Consider the following 6000-nt stretch of genomic DNA (forward strand, 5'->3'; position numbering starts at 1 on the left):
ATTTAGATAAAGAAAAATTGGATATCACATTGGAGAGAGGGAGTATGGAAGAAGTTAATGTTATCAGATACATGTATTTGGGAGTTGACTTGTCAGCAGATGGGTTTATGAAGGATGAGGTTAACCACAGAATTGATGAAGGAAAAAAGGTGAGTGGTGCATTGAGGTATATGTGGAGACAAAGGGAAAGAAGGGAATGCATGAAAGTATAGTGGTACCAACACTCTTATATGGGTGTGAAGCTTGGGTTGCAAATGCTGCAGCGAGGAGTCAGCTGGAGGTAGTGGAGATGTCCTGTCTAAGGGCAATGTGTGGTGTAAATATTATGCAGAGATTTCGGAGTGTGGAATTAGGAGGAGGTGTGGAGTTACTAAAAGTATTAGTCAGAGAGCTGAAGAGGGGCTGCTGAGGTGGTTTGATCATTTAGAGAGAATGGATCAAAGTAGAATGGCTTGGAGAGTATATAAATCTGTAGGGGAAAGAAGGCAGGGTAGGGGTCATCCTCGAAAAGGTTGGAAGGAGGGGGTAAAAGAAGGTGTTGTGGGCGAGGGGCTTGGACTTCCAGCAAGCATGTGTGAGCATGTTAGATAGGAGTGAATGGAGATGAATGGTTTTTGGGACCTGACGAGCTGTTGGTGTGTGAGCTGGATAATATTTTGTGAAGGGATTCACGGAAATTGGCTAGCCGGACTTGAGTCCTGGAATTGGGAAATGGAAATGGGAGGTTGGAGGTTGACTTTTAAACTGTTGTATCTGAGCGCCTCTGCAAAGACAGTGATTATGTATGAGTGAGGTGAAAGTGTTGAATGATGAAAGTATTTCCTTTCTGGGAATTTTATTTCTTTTTAGGTCACCCTGCCTCGGTGAGAGACGACCAATGTGTTGAAAAAAAAAAATGTAGTAGCCACAATAATATGAGTGTATGTCTCATATATTTAGCAAGTTCAGGCTTCTGAAAAGTCGTGGGTTGTGTTGTCTAGCACAGGAGCTGGTAATCATCTGCACAGCAGCTTTTTATTGGGTTATTAAAGGTTTAACCCCTTGACTGTCGCAACTCCCAATCCTGAGGTGTCTCCTGGTGTCGCAAAATTTGAAAAAAAAAAAAATTATTTTTTCTTATGAAATGATAGAGAATCTTTTCCCGATTGTAATGACACCAAAAAAAATTAAATTTGATGGAAAACTGACGGAATTACGCTCTCACGAAGTTAGCGACCTCGGCGATATTTACAAATCGGCAATTTCGCCCACTTTGAGCCCTATTTTCGGCTAATTCCACTGTTCCAGTCGACCAAACTCATAGCTATTTCTTTAGAAACTGCCCATTTACCGATTACAACTACCCAATAACATGGTCAGAAATTTGCAATTTGGCCAATTTCACGAAAATAAAAGAATATGACAATTTTAAAATAAGGACCAGAATGAACAATGCAGACATTCCTGGCTCTAAAATAACATTTTCTTTGTTCATCAGTCATGTCTCCAGGCCCCTGTGATATTACTCTTGCTTTCTATTTTGAATTTTTATTCAAACAAAAAATAGAAGATTTACTGTTATGCAGACTACTGCAATACTGTAATAATTGTATAAATAACATCAACCCATTCATGACTGCATATTAGAATGGCTAGTTGAACATTTATTGGACAATGACATCATTTGTTTATCTTTGAACATCGGCAAAAATCAAACATTTCCCGTACTTTGAGCTCCATTTCCAGGTTCTTTTTATAGTAAAATCAATCAAAATCACCTCGATTTCTATAAAATATTTTCCATTCTATCAAATGAGACCAAGAAAACGAGAATACAACCATAAATACTATACGAAAATAGACCACAAAGTCGGCATTTTAATTAAAAAAAAACGGTCGGAGTTTTTTTTCTCATTATGCACTGCGTGCTCCAGGATTTTTTTTGTATGGTGCACACTGACCACACAGACCCATTCTCTCACATGTGGGCCTACCAGCTTTCTCCTGCTTGATTTGAAGCTGGGCCGCGGGGGCGTTGACCCCCGGAACTCTCTCCAGGTAAACTCCAGGTAAATATGTCAAACATGGTACCTCATAAGACGTATATATACGGCCGCGATAGTCAAAGGGTTAAAGTGGTTGGTTGTGGTTGATCCCGAGGCATAAATACCATAGGTGAGGTAGGGATATATTAAAGAGTGGTATAGGGTAAGAAGTGTCATTTGGGGTACATAGTATCATATTTTGGAAAGGATGCCTACTGACCTGGAAATTTTCTTGGATATATGCTGGATGTGAGACTAAAATTTAAGATTACAGTCAAGGAGAAGACCTAGAAATTTACCCTCAATGTGTCTTGAAATAGGGAAACCATTTATTGATATGTTAAGTTGTATATTTAAGGCTCTGTTTCCAAACAGCATGAAGTATGCTTTGTCTATGTTGAGAGTGAATTTGTTGGTCATCATCCAAGTATATATTTTTAGCAGCTTGTTGTTTACAGTGTTTCTAAGTATAGCTGGGTCTGTGTGGGAGTTGTCATAAGTACTGTCATCTGCGAATAGAACTGGTTTAAGGAGTTGGGATGGTGCCCCATGGACTGATCGCTAAAGCTCTCTTTTTACATGGCGAGGGTCTGTGCTCGATTCCCAGCATGGGTAGAAACACTGGGCGTGTTTCTTTACACCAGTTGTCCATGTTAACCCATCAGTAATATGGGTACCTTCGCATTAGTCGGCTGGCGTGGGTCGCATCCTGGGACAAGGCCCTAATTTACCCGAAATGCTCTGCATAACAAGGGGCTTTCTATATATTAGTATGTCACTGATGTCAGCTAGGCCTGTATACCATGTACATGTACTTGTAGTAAATAAAGATATTATTATTGGGGAGATCAATGATGTAGATGAGAAAGAGGAGTGGGCTTAGGACACTACCCTGGGGCATTCCAACAGCTACAGGCTGGATAGAGGAATTGACTCCATTTGCATATACATATTGGAGTTTACCTGGAGAGAGTTCTGGGGGTCAACGCCCCCACAGCCCGGTCTGTGATCAGGCCTCATGGTGGATCAGAGCCTGATAAACCAGGCTGCTACTGCTGGCCGCACGCAATCCAACATACGAACCACACCCCGACTGGTCAGGTACTGACTTTAGGTGCCTGTCCAGTGCCTGCTTGAAGACAGCCAGGGGTCTATCGGTAATCCCCCTTATGCATGCTGGGAGGCAGTTGAACAGTCCTGGGCCCCGGACACTTGTTGCATTGTCTCTTAACGTGCTTTAGGCACCCCTGCTTTTCATTAGGGGGATTTTGCATCGTCTGCCGAGTCTTTTGCTTTCGTAGGAAGTGATTTTCATGTCCAAGTTTGGTACTAATCCCTCTAGGATTTTCTAGGTGTATATAATCATATATCTCTCCCGCCTGCATTCCAGGGAGTACAGGTTCAGGAACTTCAATCGTTCCCAGTAATTGAGGTGCTTTATCTCAGTTATGCATGCCATGAAGGTTCTCTGTACATTTTCTAGGTCAGCAATTTCACCTGCCTTGAAAGGTGCTGTTAGTGTGCAGCAATATTCCAGCCTAGATAGAACAAGCGAACTGAAGAGTGTCATCATGGGCTTGGTGTCTGTCTTTAAGATAAAATTTTAGGTAATCAAGGGAATGTCCTCTGATGCCGAAATGATTTAGTTTTAGGTGCAGGAGATTGTGGTCCACTGTATCATAGGTCAATGAAGAGCCCCCAGAGGATATTCATTTTTATCAAGGGCTGTATATGTAAGTTCAAGCATTTGTATAATAGCATCGTTTGCACTTTTTTTTGGTCTAAACCCAAACTGGCATGGGTTAAGTACGTTGTTGGATATAAGGTAGGAGTAAAGTCAGTTGTGTATTATTTTCTCGAATATTTTAGAAAGTAAGGGCAAGTTTGATATAGGTCTATAGTTCAAATTCAAATTCAAAGTTTATTCTCTATAAGGATTACAAGTTCAAGTCAGCTGGATAACCTCCTTTGAGGATTAGGGTAACCCTTGCTGTCTTGAGTATGGATGGGAGGGTTGAGGACTCTACAGATTTGTTAAACATTGTTGCAATAATGGGTGATAGCACATGTGCAGCTTTTTTATGTATGAATGGTGGCAAGTTATCCACATCTCCTGCTTTGTTTTTAATGATGAGTGAGACTTCAGTAGAATTAGTTGAAGCTAGATATAGAGTATTTGGGTAGTTGCCAGTGAGGTAATCTTTTGGCTGGGTATTTGAGCTAGAAATTTACTTGCAAGCTTTGATCCTACCGTAGAGAAGAAGAAATTAAATTTGTTGGCTGTGTCTATAGGCTGTATGTGAGGTTCATTAATGTTTTGGCTACACAGTACATTATGTAGATTTAACCTAAGATAACAAAATACAGTTAACAATGTGACTCAATTCATATGTGTATTTGGTTGACCATTTTTTTTAAAGAGGGAGGGGCTGAATTTTTAGGGATGCCAAGCCCATGATGACACTCTTCAGGTCACTTGTTCTATCTAGGCTGGAATATTGCTGCACACTAACAGCACCTTTCAAGGCAGGTGAAATTGCTGACCTAGAAAATGTACAGAGAACCTTCATGGCGCGCATAACGGAGATAAAACACCTCAATTACAGGGAGTGCTTGAAGTTCCTGAACCTGTATTCCCTGGAATGCAGGCGGGAGAGATACATGATTATATACACCTGGAAAATATTAGAGGGACTAGTACCGAACTTGCACACGAAAATCACTCACAACGAAAGCAAAACTCTGCAGACGATGCAACATCCCCCAATGAAAAGCAGGGGTGTCACTAGCACGTTAAGAGACAATACAATAAGTGTCAGGGGCCCGAGACTGTTCAACTGCCTCCCAGCATGCATAAGGGGGATTACCAACAGACCCCTGGCAGTCTTCAAGCAGGCACTGGACAAGCACCTAAAGTCGGTACCTGACCAGCCGGGCTGTGGTTCGTACGTTGGATTGCGTGCAGCCAGCAGTAACAGCCTGGTTGATCAGGCCCTGATCCACCATGAGGCCTGGTCACAGACCGGGCCGCGGGGGCGTTGACCCCCGGAACTCTCTCCAGGTAAACTGCAGGTAAACAGTAATTATTCAAATACAGAAGCACTACTCAGGGATCATTCAGCTTCTGAAGCAGCTGTTGATATACTGTAGTTAAATAATTACCTTGACTGAAATTAATAATTACCATAACAAAATCCATCATGATTATAAACTTTTCACTGCAATTCCAGTTATACTGCAACTTGTTCAGGTAATATTATAATTAGGGGAAGTACTAAACCTATAGGGGTCAAAGAACAAGTGGGGAATGGGAGGCAATCATAGTTCAATCTAAAGAACTGAAGAACAGATCCAATTCCTTGGATTAAGAGCCCTTCACCAGGTTCTAGGAACCTCTCCTGAAATACGTTGAGTTAATACTACACTGAAGCCATTAGTCAGTTAAGTTTATTTGGGCACAGGTACACATATCGATTATCATACGTAGTGTAAATAACCCACCTCCTTCAAAATAAAAAAAAAATGTCAAAGTGACTTACTCAGTAAGATGACTACCGCCCACCGTGCATGTGACACAATACAATTTACAACCCTACCCACCTACTTAATGCCTAAAATAACAATGTACTGTGTATTTAAATGCATGAACGTCCATTACCCTAGTTTTCGCTGCTATAATTTACTTGTCAGCCTCAAATGATGAATATACAACAGAGGAACATCGTCAATGTTTACGTTGGTGATGATGATGATGATGTGACTGACATGCGGAGAAGCCGCTCACCCTCACCAACCCTCCCTCCCTCCCCTCAGTGGTCAGCACTACCCTCAGTAGTTAGCACTACCCTCAGTGGTCAGCACTACCCTCAGTGGTCAGCACTAACCTCAGTAGTTATTAGCACTACCCTCAGTGGTCAGCACTACCCTCAGTGGTCAGCACTACCCTCAGTAGTAGTACTATCCTCAGTAGTTAACA

General features: G+C 41.7%; 1 protein-coding gene across 1 annotated transcript in view; it reads right to left on the reverse strand.

Moving 5' to 3' along the window:
* LOC128700929 (TBC domain-containing protein kinase-like protein) overlaps positions 1-5789 on the reverse strand; it is a 63888-nt gene extending 58099 nt beyond the window's left edge. Inside the window, exon 1 of the mRNA XM_053794412.2 lies at positions 5683-5789. The gene's annotated coding sequence lies outside the window, so the exon portion shown is untranslated. The remainder of the gene's footprint in view (positions 1-5682) is intronic.
* Positions 5790-6000: the final 211 nt, after the last annotated feature.

The sequence above is a fragment of the Cherax quadricarinatus genome, chromosome 20, assembly GCF_038502225.1.
Source record: "Cherax quadricarinatus isolate ZL_2023a chromosome 20, ASM3850222v1, whole genome shotgun sequence".
Taxonomy (NCBI): domain Eukaryota; kingdom Metazoa; phylum Arthropoda; class Malacostraca; order Decapoda; family Parastacidae; genus Cherax; species Cherax quadricarinatus.